Source organism: Otolemur garnettii, unplaced genomic scaffold, assembly GCF_000181295.1.
Source record: "Otolemur garnettii isolate 467f Iridium unplaced genomic scaffold, OtoGar3 scaffold00026, whole genome shotgun sequence".
NCBI classification, from domain to species: Eukaryota; Metazoa; Chordata; class Mammalia; order Primates; family Galagidae; genus Otolemur; species Otolemur garnettii.
In genome coordinates, this window is record NW_003852421.1 from 13,468,346 (window position 1) to 13,480,507 (window position 12,162).

The 12,162-nt window shown below is 40.9% G+C and overlaps 1 pseudogene; it reads left to right on the plus strand.

Annotated features, from left to right (window-relative positions):
- Window positions 1-8,152: 8,152 nt before the first annotated feature.
- LOC100965813 lies at window positions 8,153-10,026 on the plus strand (annotated as a pseudogene).
- Window positions 10,027-12,162: the final 2,136 nt, after the last annotated feature.

Below are 12,162 nucleotides of genomic sequence, written 5' to 3' on the forward strand. Positions count from 1 at the left end.
CATTTTTCTTTTTTTTTTTTTGAGACAGAACCTCAAGCTGTCCCCCTGGGTAGAGTGCTGTGGCATTACAGCTCACAGCAACCTCCAACTCCTGGGCTCAAGCGAGTCTCTTGCCTCCACCTCCCAAGTAGCTGGGACCACAGGTGCCCGCCACAACGCCCGGCTATTTTGACGGTTGCAGCCGTCATTGTTGTTTGGCAGGTCCAGGCTGGGGATTTGAACCTGCCACCTTAGGTGTACGTGGCTGGCGCCTTAGCCGATTGAGCTATAGGCGCCGAGCCTGGAGAGCATTTTTCTAAGTGAAACTTCGCAGGAATGGAGAACCAAACACATGTACTCAATTCCCAGTTGAATCTGTTTGATCAATGCTTAAGTGCACTTATGGAAGTAAATCTCAATGAAAATCAAGCTGGGAGGGGGGCAGTAGGGGGTAAACTCACACCTAATTGGATATGATGCACACTCAATTTCTGAAAAAAAAAATTATGTAGACAAAACACCTGTACTAATATTCTGAAATTTTAAAAAAAGACAAAAAAGGGAGTTTCTTCACAAGGCAACAACTGCATTCCAGGAAGGAAAACCTGCAGATATAGATGCCTATATAGCCTCTCCTTACATCATACTTTTTGGCGCCCTACTGGCCAAAGTAAGTTACCTGGCCAACCCCAGAGTCAATATGGAAGAGGACTGTACTAACTAAGGCATTAATATCAGGAAGCGTGATTAATCAGGAGCCACTGATGTAGCAATCAACCACAGTCTGCCCTTGGTCACCATAACTCAGTTCCTACCCCTCCATGGAAAATATTCTTCCCTTGCACCAAGACCCAAAGTGTCATCCAATAACTGTGGCAGACTCACTATTAGGATGCATATGAGAGGCCTTGAGGACACTTCAGGTGTTAACTCCCCTTGATTTTGAAACCTGTGAACTAAAAAGTTATCTTCCCCTTGCACACCAAGCACACCATGGTGAGACGAGTGAAAATTTATTCTCACTAAAAAAAATTCTCACTACCAGTCACTGGTCCATAGCAATGTTATGTCAGGGGATATTTCATGAAGAGGGCTTGGTTTTGCTTTCTAGGAGATGATCCGTAGAGCATTTTCAAACTATAGGAAAAAACGAAACTGTTTTTCCTAGTTTCACACAACTCATCTTATGAACAGAGAACTCAAGCCCTTTCAGGCATCCCAGTTAAAGCCAGTCCCTAGATTACCCACTAGGGGATGCAAAATTCAATTGAGTGAGAGAGTCCACAAAGGATCAGCAGTGAATTGGCCTATACTAGGTACTTCATATAAATGGAATCATATCATATTTATCCCTCTGTCTCTGGGTTATTTTTCTTTCTTTTCTTTCCTTTTTTTTTTTTTTTTTTTTTAGAGACAGAGTCTCACTTTGTCACCCTTGGTAGAGTGCCATGGTGTCACAGCTCACAGCAACCTCCAGCTCTTGGACGTAGGCAATTCTCTTGCCCTAGCCTCCCTACAGGCACCCACCACAACACCCGGCTATTTTGTTGTTGTTGCAGTTTGACCGGGGCCAGATTTGAACCTGCCACCTTCGGTATATGGGGCCGGCGCCCTACTCACTGAGCCACAGGCAACGCCTTTCTTCTCTTCCCTTCCCTTCCCTTCCTTTCTTTCTCTCTCTCTTTTTCAGATTAATATGAGGGTACAAACATCTAGGTCACAGTATTCGCGTTTGTTAGGTAGACTCCCTCTTGTAGTTGTGTCCCACACCCCAAAGATGTGCCAATACCCTTACATTGTTCCCATTAAGTGGGAGCACACCAATTCCCTCTTCTTTACCCCTCTCCGTCCTTCTTTGTCCCCCTCCCCCCAACTTGAATTGAGTTTTTCTCCCATGTGGGCATGCAGTGGATTGTCTACTGGCTTCGCATTAATATTGAGTACACTGGACCCTTGCTTCTCCATTCTTGTGATACTTTACTAGGAAGAATGTGTTTCAACTCCATCCAGGTTAATACAAAAGATGTAAAGTCTCCATCTTTTTTTTTTTTAATTTTGTGCCTAATGATGGAATTTTAGGTTCTATTTTTTTTTTTTTGGTGATTTTATTTATTATTTATTTATTTTGCAGGTTTTGGCCAGGGTCAGGCTTGAACCCACCACCTCTGGTATATGGAGCTGGCACCCTACTCCTTGAGCCACAGGTGCCACCAAGTCTCCATCTTTTTATGGCTGCATAGTATTCCATGGTATACATATACCACAGTTTGCTAAAACATTCCTGGGTTGATGGGCATTTAGATTGTTTCCACATCTGTGTCTGGATTATTTTAATAAGTATAATGTTTTCAAGGTCTGTACATGCAACATGTATCATGGGCATTTGTTGATGTGCAAGATGAGGGCACATTCCTCTTGAGAGGATTTGTGTCTGTATATCCTAGGTGTCTAGAAACAATGCCAGTGTGAGGCCATTTTAAAATTAGAGTCACTATTTGAGAATTTTTTTTCCTACACAAGTAATATCCAATTGGCCTGAAAACAATCAGAAGGGACTACTTGCTGGGTACAACTTGTCAGAGATGGGTTTGGTGTTGTTTTTTTTTTTTTTCCTACTCTCACTCTGCTTAGCCCAGCATCTTTATGAAAGGTGTATTAGTCACGTAGGTTGCCATAACAAGGTACCACAGACTCAGTGACTTAAAGAACAGAAACTTATTTTCTCATAGTTGTGGAGGCTGCGAGTTGTAGATCACGTGGCTAACAGGGTTGGTTCCCTCGAGGCTTCTCTCCTTGGCTTACAGGTGTCCACCCACCTGCTGTCTCTTCCCAGGAGCATCAGTCATGCACTTGTGCCCAGGTGTCTCTTTGTGCATCCTTCTCCCCTCTTCTTACATGGACGCCAGTCAGATCAGATTAGAACAGGCCCTAATAGCCTCATTTTAATTTGATCACTTCTTTGAAAGTCTATTTCCAGATAGAGTCACATTCTGAGGTACTAGGGGGTTAGAGCTTCAACATATGAATTCGGGGGGGGGGGACAATTCATTTCATGACAGAGGAAGAGGCTCCTATTAGACTCTCCTTTTTAGGGAGAATATGCTTTGGCACCTGTCTTAAGCATCAGGAAACTTTAAAAACCTAAGTCTACATTTACCTGGCTCAGAAAACACCTTCAGGGTACAAGAGAATTTGGTGCTGAGCATTCCATTTATTTATTTTATTTTTATTTAGAGACAGACCCTCAAGCTGTCACCCTGGGTAGAGTGCTGTGGCATCACAGCTCACAGCAACCTCCCAACTCCTAGGCTCAAGCGAGTCTCCTGCCTCTGCCTCCCAAGTAGCTGGGACCACAGGTGCCCGCCACAATACCCAGCTATTTTTTGGTTGCAGCCGTCATTGCTATTAGGTGGGCTGGGCTGGATTTGCACCCACCAGCTCAGGTGTTTGTGGCTGGCGCCTTAGCCCCTTGAGCCACAGGTGCCGAGCCTGAGCAAACCATTTAGCTCTGTTGGTTCCCATTTCCATTTGGATTTCAACCTATTAATTTGTTATTATCTTGTCATCTTTTCTGTATTTGGATAACCTAGGCTTGCATGCTACCAGTCTCATAAATCATTATCTACTGAACTTTACATAATAAATATGTAAACATTTTGTCAATTTCATAAAAAGGATTTTCTCATTATTTTTATGCTTTTATTCTATTTTACTCTTCAATATACAGAAATGTAATGATTAAAAATAGCAGGGCTTCTCACACTGAGTACAGAACTGGTCACAAAGTGGGAGTTAATTATTTATTTAATAAATAAATAACTGAATATTCTTCATTAGCATGTGATCAAACATGCTAGCCTTTTCCATTGCGAATGTTCCTATTTCCAGGCTCCAGAATTAAGAGGGTTATTCCTATCTTCCTGGTAATTAAGTTTGTGAACACGCCATCATGTGCTTATGTTGGCAGCACTGTATGAACAGCTCGGTCAGGTTTCATAATCTTGGTCTATCGGCGTCTCACAGCTGTGTTCATGTCCATGTGTGGTGGTATCTTACTGAGTGGCATTCATTATTGTTGTTGCATGTTTTTGTGTGCTGTCATGAGAATGTCAGAGCTTGAATTGGAGCAACGAATGAACATTAAATTTCTTGTTAAACTTGGCAAGAGTAGAAATCAGGGACACATTGGTTCAAGTTTATAGGGATAATGCCATGAGGAAAATGGTAGTGTACAAATGGATTAAACATTTTTAGAGGGAAGAGAAAGTATCACTGATGAAGAGAGGTCAGGGAAGCCAATAACAAGCAGAACTGATGAAAACATTTCAAAAATTCATAAACATCAATAGAGAAACAGTTAGAAAAATCTTAACTGAAAATGTTGGTATGGGTAAAGTGTGTGCAAAAATGGTCCCAAAGTAGGCTTGGCATCTGTAGCTCAGCAGTTAAGGCACCAGGTAGGGCATCACCAAGGCTGGTGGGTTCGAATCCAGCCTGGGCCTGCCAAACAACAATGACAACTACAACCAAAAAAAATATCTGGGCATTGTGGTGGGTGCCTGTAGTCCCGGCCACTTGGGCGGTTGAGGCAAGACAATTGCTTAAAGAGTTGGAGGTTGCTGTGAGTTGTGATGCCACAGTACTACCCAGGGCAACATTGTGAGACTCTGTCTCCAAAAAAAGAGAAAAAGATCCCAAAGGAGCTTACCAATGAACAAAAGCAACGAAAGCAAAGGAGAGTTGAAGTTTTCCAAGATTTTTGGAGAGGCAAGTTGATGTTTGGGCCCTATTATGTTTGGTGATGAAACATGCATGTACCAACACAACTCTGAAAGAAAGGGTCAACGTGAACAGTGGAAGTCAGCCAATTCTCCATGACCCTAAAAGTTCCGTCAGTCCAAATCCAGACTCAAAACCATGTTGCTAATCTTTTTTTTAATATCAGAGGGATTATTCATTATGAATTTGTACCAACTGGACAAACAGTTAACCAAGTTTACAATTTGGAAGTGTTGAAAAGGCTTCATGAGGGTGGCACCTGTGGCTCAGTAACTAGGGCGCCAACCCCATATATCAAGGGTGGTGGGTTGGAACTGGCCCCGACCAAACTGCAACAAAAATAGCCAGGTATTGCAGCAGGTATTGTAGTCCCAGCTACTGGGGAGGCTGAGGCAAGAGAATCATCTAAGCCCAAAAGATAGAAGTTGCTGTGAGCTGTGATGTCACAGCACTCTACTGAGGGCAATAAAGTGAAACTATCTCTAAAAGAAAAGACTTCATGAAAAAGTTAGACAGCAATGACCTGAACTTTTCATTAACAATTCATGGCTCTTGTATCACTGCAATGAACCACTTCCACAGACTGTCTGGGGGGGGTTTTTAGCCAATAAACACATTACTGTATTGGAACACTCTCCCTACTCACCCAATGACTTTCTTCTTTACCCAAAGATAGGGCAAATAAAGGATTAAGGAAACATTGAAAGGAAGACATTTTGATGACATTAAGGACATCAAGGGTAATACCATGACAGGTTTTAAGGCCATTCCAGAAAATGAGTTCCAAACTTGTTTGAAGAGTGGACTAGGCACTGGCATCAGTACATAGATTCCCAAGGGGAAGACTTTGAAGGTGACCATAGTGATATTCAGCAACGAGGTATGTAGCACTTTTTCTAGGATAATTTAGTGAATTTAATTGTCAGAACTCCTAATACATTGAATGTAAGATACACTCTGGAGAAAACAGTCACTATTTCTAAAATATATGGTAGTACAAATACAGGTAAAATTAATATAGGCCCTAATTTTATTTAGCCAACCTAATTAACTATCCTCCAATGATACTCTATGGCTAAAGACCTCATGAAATATGATTAACACCTTGGATTATGTTTTTCTGCATTCCTAAAGTAAGTTAATGGTATTGGGAGATATGCCTATAAACCCCCCCCCCCACACACACACACACACTTGCTTATTAAGAATGTTTTTCTGAGCCATTTCCAAGGATTTGAACCTTGGAAACATCAAACCAGTCTTAGGATATAACTTAACAAAGAAATTCACTTTTCAGAGCCCTCTCTCAGCCTCCCCTCAATTTCCCTAATCCCTTTCACCCTTCCCATTTGCAATGCCTAAGCACCCAGCGAACAGTAAATCTTCCTCTTCCTGACAGTCACTAGTACTCACAGGATGAGGTCTCTCACTTCCAAAAGTCCCGGGAGCAAGTTCCTGGTATGGTGAGGTATCCTATTTATACCAGTGACCTTCCCCGCTTGCAGAACTTGAACAGCTGCACAATATATATAACGGAATGGAAAGTAACATGATACATGTTTCAAAGAGAAAATCAGGAAAGGGATATGTATCCGACGTTCCTTCCAGTTCTAAAAGGTTCCGCTTCTTTGAGTCTATATCATAAAAATAACAAAGGGGCCAGCATGGAGCATGACAGAAGAAGCTGTTTTAGGGAACATAACTCCCACTTAAACCAAAGGCTGAAAAAAAAGGAAATACTTAAGGGAAAAAATGGTTATTGACAAGATTCTTAATGGGTGATATAATTATGTTCCTTTTAATCTGAAACAGCCCATTTTAAGAGGCACCAGTCATTCCACTAAATATATTTTAAAGTAATGATGCATTTGTTTGCTGGGGCCCTTAAGATCCAGAATCATGTTTTTATGCCTTTGCATCCCCAGGGCCTATGTAATACAGTCCTCACACATAATAGTCACTCAAATCATGTGCTGTTGGTGAACCGTGACAATCTCAAGAGGAACCCAGGATACATGTGCACTAAGCACTAAATACAAGGAATCATTAACTTTCATGGAGTGTCTCACCCTGCTTGGGGGACTGAGATTTTTAAGGAGATCTTATAGGTCATTCCTAGACTAGGTTTTGTGACAGGACACAGACATTTAAAGTGTAAAATTATTTAAAACCATAATTTAAAAGTCAAATTAAGTCAGCTCCCTTCTTCAACAGATCTTCTCTGTCTGTCCATGGAGCTCCAGCTGGAAAACTCAGGTTAAAAAGCAGGAGCCCCAGCAGCCGAGGACCCCCATCTTCCTACTCATCCCATCTTTTCCATTATGCACCTCCATTAAACTGGAAGCGAGAGCTGTGCTGTTTGCTTCGATTGCTTCAATTATGTAGTGCTAGATGGGGCCCTGGAAGACGCAGTCCCACACGTTCATTATCCTTGTCTCTGAAACACACTCCCTCTTTCTAACAGTGTAGCAGGCAAACAGCAGTGTTGTTTTACAGTTATTAAGCTGTCAAGGCTGCTCAGTAGAAAGCACAAAGAGCATAGAAGCACAAGAATATGTTCACATAATTTGGAAATAGGCTTATTTTTCTTTTAATATAGGAAGAACACGAGGATTTTTTCCTTTCTATCACACCCCACTCAATTTTACCCACTAGCCATTTTCTGCGATATAAAGTCAACTTTGGTTCTTCATTTTTCTTTTTTCCCCCCAGAGAAAGTGGATACTGAATGGGAGAATGGGAAAGTCACTTTATCAAGATGAAGTGGATTCCTGATCTCAGAATTCAAAGACACCCAGGTAGCAATATGGGGAAGGAACAGAGATATGCTTGTCTCTAAACCATGAGGCTGCATTCTAGATCATCTGAGGTCTCTTCTTGTTCTAGAATAAAAGATTATGAGATTTGACTAAATAAAGATGGTAAGGAGGAAAAACAAATGAGTGAAAAGTTTGGAGCTACCTCAGAGATGATTGGCGTATTCCATCTAACTCAGGGTATGAGGCTGACCAGGAGGAGTTAGGACCTAAAGCTGGAGATAGTTCCCACCAGAGTGTCACCTGGGAAAAGGAACTGGGAGAATGAACTCCACTCTGGAAGCCAGGAAGAGGTGCAGAGACAAGCAAAGACTGGTCAGAAATTGCGAAGTGGATATGGGGGAATTCTACAAGAACAGACTAGGAATTTTTAGAGATCCAAACAAAACAGGGAAAGTGGAATCGGGGAAATTGACTGGAAATTAGGTAGGTCCCCCCTAAATGCTCTTTGCTTACAGAACTGGGTTCAAGGTAGACCTTCCGGCCTCAGGAATAGGAAATGGCTATCATTAAAAGTAGACATAAGGGGTGAGGAATATGTCACCCTGGTGAAGGTTGTGGTGCCGGCAGCAGCCACAATGGATGTGGTGGGGGGCCCCCAAACAAGGGTGAAGGTGAGGCCAGCATTGCAACAGCAATAGAAAACACCAGAATAAGACCTGAGAAGTCCTATGTCCTCATCTTGCTGACTTGGAAGCTCTGTGCAGAATGATGACTGTTTTAGTACCTCAGGTGGAATTTGTCCTTTTTAGCTTCAGAATTCAAGGCAGAAAATTTGTCAAACTAAGAAAGCAGAATTCATATACACAGTAGAAAAATTGAAAAATCAGAGCAAAAATCCAATAGCAATTAGCCACAATGTGAAGAAACTTCTGCATCAGTTAAAAGATGTAAAGTCTATACCTGACTTTGTTGAGAAGCTCAGACAAAGGAAAAAACTAAAACTGTAATTAACATATTTAAAGAATGGCAAAGGGCTGGCACAGTGGCTCATGACCATAATCCTAGCACTCTGGGAGGCCGAAGCAGGTGGATTACTTGAGCTCAGGAATTAGAGACCAGCCTGAGCAAGAGTGAGACCTGTCTCTACTAAAAATAGAAAAACTAGCCAGGCATTGTAGCAGGCACCTATAGTCCCAGCTACTGGAGAGTCTGAGGCAAGAGGTTCACTTAAGCCCAAAAGATTGAGGTTGCTGTGAGCTCTGATGATGTCAGGGGATTCTACCCAGGGTGACAGAGTGAGACTTGTCATAACAACAGAAGAGCAGAGATAATATGAAGAGCTAATTAAAGAAGAAAAACAACTAATAATGAGCTGAGTGCCATATCAAGAAAAATTGACTTATGGGCATTGGGTAATTCAGAAACAGCAAAAGCTTTCAGACCAATCCCAAGCAATGTTCTCATAGACAAAGTAACACCAAGCACCCTCCCAGAAGAAATACTACATTTTCAAAAATTCCCTCAGCAAACAGTAGGAGGTCAAGGGGGCTAGGATGATTATGATCACCAGAACTTTGTAAAGAAAGTTGAGAAAGAAACATAGAGGGAAGCCACCATTTATGGAAGGAGATCTAGAACACCCTTCTGGAAGAATACTGGATGAAGGTCAACAACATGAGATATGATATCAAAGATTTCTAGCTCTAGAAGAAAAAAAAGAGTCAATTGAGAATTGGAAAACTAAGGGCAGTGCCTGTGGCTCAGTGAGTAGGGCGCCTGCCCCATATACTGAGGGTGGAGGGTTCAAACCCAGCCCCAGCCAAACTGCAACAGAATTGGAAAACTAAAAATCAGCAAAAAAGGGAGAAAATTTTCAAGTTAAAGGAAAAAACAGACAGTAGACCTATGACTTTTCATATTAAACAAGAAAATAATCAAAAGCAAAATGAGGAACAAAGAAAGAAATAGAAATTGGCAATTGAAACTTGAAAAAAAAAACCCAAAAAGTATAGAAATGTTGATGAAATATGTTTCTCAGTTAAAAGAAGAGAAAGAGAAAAAAAAATCAGAAAGAGCGCTAATGCCAGTTTAAACTAAAATTATTATTAGAAAGTTATACCCAGCAGAAGTACAGAGTGAATTTCTGAGGCCTGAAAAGGAGACAAGAGAAGAGATAGAAAAAGAGAAAACTGCTGCTGCTGAAATTTCCAAGTTTCGAGAAACAGATTTCCATAAACTTGAATTGAAAATTCGATATAGACAGGCAAAGGCAGATGAAAAGGCAGAAAAACAAAGAAGATTGGCAAAATTAAAAGAAAAGCCTGAAATAAATAAAAGAAAAGAAAAGCCTGAAAACAATGTTAGTAGAGACCCCTCTGGGCTTTACAAACCTACCAAAGATTGGAAAGAACAAACCAGAAAAATAGGACCAACAGGCTCTGGGCCACTCCTACATATCCCACGTAGGGCTATTCTGACCTGGAGACAAGGAATATAGAGAAGAATATGAGATAATGAAGTTGCTATTAGTTAATGAAAATGTTAGCATGTTCAGTTATACCAGGAGAAAGTGACCAGCCATCTTCTTTAAATAGCACTAGCCTAGCCTGATTGATTATTGTGCTGTGATTGAATTGAGAGGTACTAAGTTTCATGAGGCTTTGTTGCTAGTATTTCCTGTTCCTACTAAGATAGGGTGACCAGATGTCCCGCTTTTCAACAATTTGTCCCATGTCCCGCAGCCTTTTAAAAAGTCTCGATTTTTGGAAAGAATGCATGAACTGGCAGGAGAACAAGAAAGGAATATACGGTTTTCAGCTGCCACGTGGCTATTTCGCCAGAATATGAGTTTTATATTATTTTTGTTAATTTTATAATGTTAAACTGTAATAATAACAAATAATTGCTGAGAAGTGATTATCGAGAACTGCTTATCAAAGTTTGCATTGTTGTCAGGCCCTGCCCTGCCCCGCCCCCCCACCATGTTGTCCCGCCTTACGGATGTTAAAACCTGATCACCCTATACTAAGGGGGCATAGAATAGATGTAAGTTGACCTGTTTTTTATGTAAAAGTTATTTAAACTGATTGTAATTTAAATTACAATCATTCCATTTAAATACTCAAAACATTTCTATTTTTTGTTTTTTTTTTCTTTGAGACAGAACCTTAAGCTGTCACCCTGGGTAGAGTGCTGTAGCATCACAGCTCACAGCAGCCTCCAACTCCTGGATTTAAGCAATTCTCTTGTCTCAGCCTCCCAAAAAGCTGGGACTACAGGCACCCACCACAATGCCCAGGGCAATTTTTTGGTTGTAGTTGTCATTGTTGTTTGGTGGGCCGGGCTGGATTTGAACCCGCCAACTCTGGTGTATGTGGCTGGTGCCTTAGCCACTTGAGCTACAGACACTAAGCCTAAATACTCAAAATATTTCAAAGCTATTTTGGTTTTGTTGTGGCATAATGAAAAAACAATTGGGACAATCATCGAATGACATTTTTTAAATCAAAATTTCATTACTTTTATAACTTGGAGGTAGGGTATCTTGAGTAGCAAAAATGTAAACTGGTATTTTTTTAGAGTTGTGAAGTGTTAGTAGTTTTCCTAAGTTTAACAAATTAGTGTTTTGTCAGTTATTAAGGATTGTGTAAGAAATATTTTGTATTTGTTTAAAAAAAAACAAATATAGACATAAGTAAAGCTGGGGATGGACTATGATGACCATGAATCTGACACTTATCCCATCAAAAGACAGGATCTAGTCCCCCACTCTTGAATCTGGACAAGTTTTTCAATTGATTTGACTCAACATAATATGAAGGACATGATGTTACACTAGTTTTTTGGCCCAGGTCTTAACCAACTGGCAGCTTCCACTTTCTGCGTCTTGGCACATTTACTCATGGAAACTAGCTGCCATTCTGTGAGGAAGCCCAAGCAGTCTTTTAAAGAGGCCTACAGGTAGAAGAAACAAACCCCTGTCCTTGTTGACTTTCAGCCAACAGCTAGCACTGACTCTCTGTCATATAGCTAAGACATCTTAGAAATGGCTCTTGCAGCCCCAGTTTAGCTACCCTAGGTGATGACAGAGGGAGCAGAGCCCAGGTGTCCCTACTGAGTCTTGCCTGAATTATAATTATAGATTCATGATCAAAATTGTATTTTTAAACAATTGACTCTTGAGGTGATTGCTTATGCAGCACTAGATGACCACAACATTCATGATACTATTATCTCTATTTTAATGTATATATGAAAATTCCCATAATAAAGTTTTAAGTGAGTATATAAGCACAGTGGCATGGTGTAACTCAGCATTTGAGCCCTAGGAGGGACATGATTCTCAAAGGGTGATCTGGGAACCATTTGCATCAGCATTCACCTGTGGTGTTTGTAAAATAGATCACCATACCTAACCTCAGACCTAATGAGTCGGAATCTCTCAGAAGAAAGAAGAATCTGTATTTTTCACAGGTACTGCCAGGTTACTACCACTGAAAATTTGAGAAACACTGGGCTTGAGCCATGATTCTCAACCTTGGCTTCACATTGTTATCAGCCAGAGAATTATACAAAATATTGTTTCCTGGGTCCCAACCACAGAATTACAGGTTTAAAAGTTAGAGGTGCACCTGGGCCCTAGGAT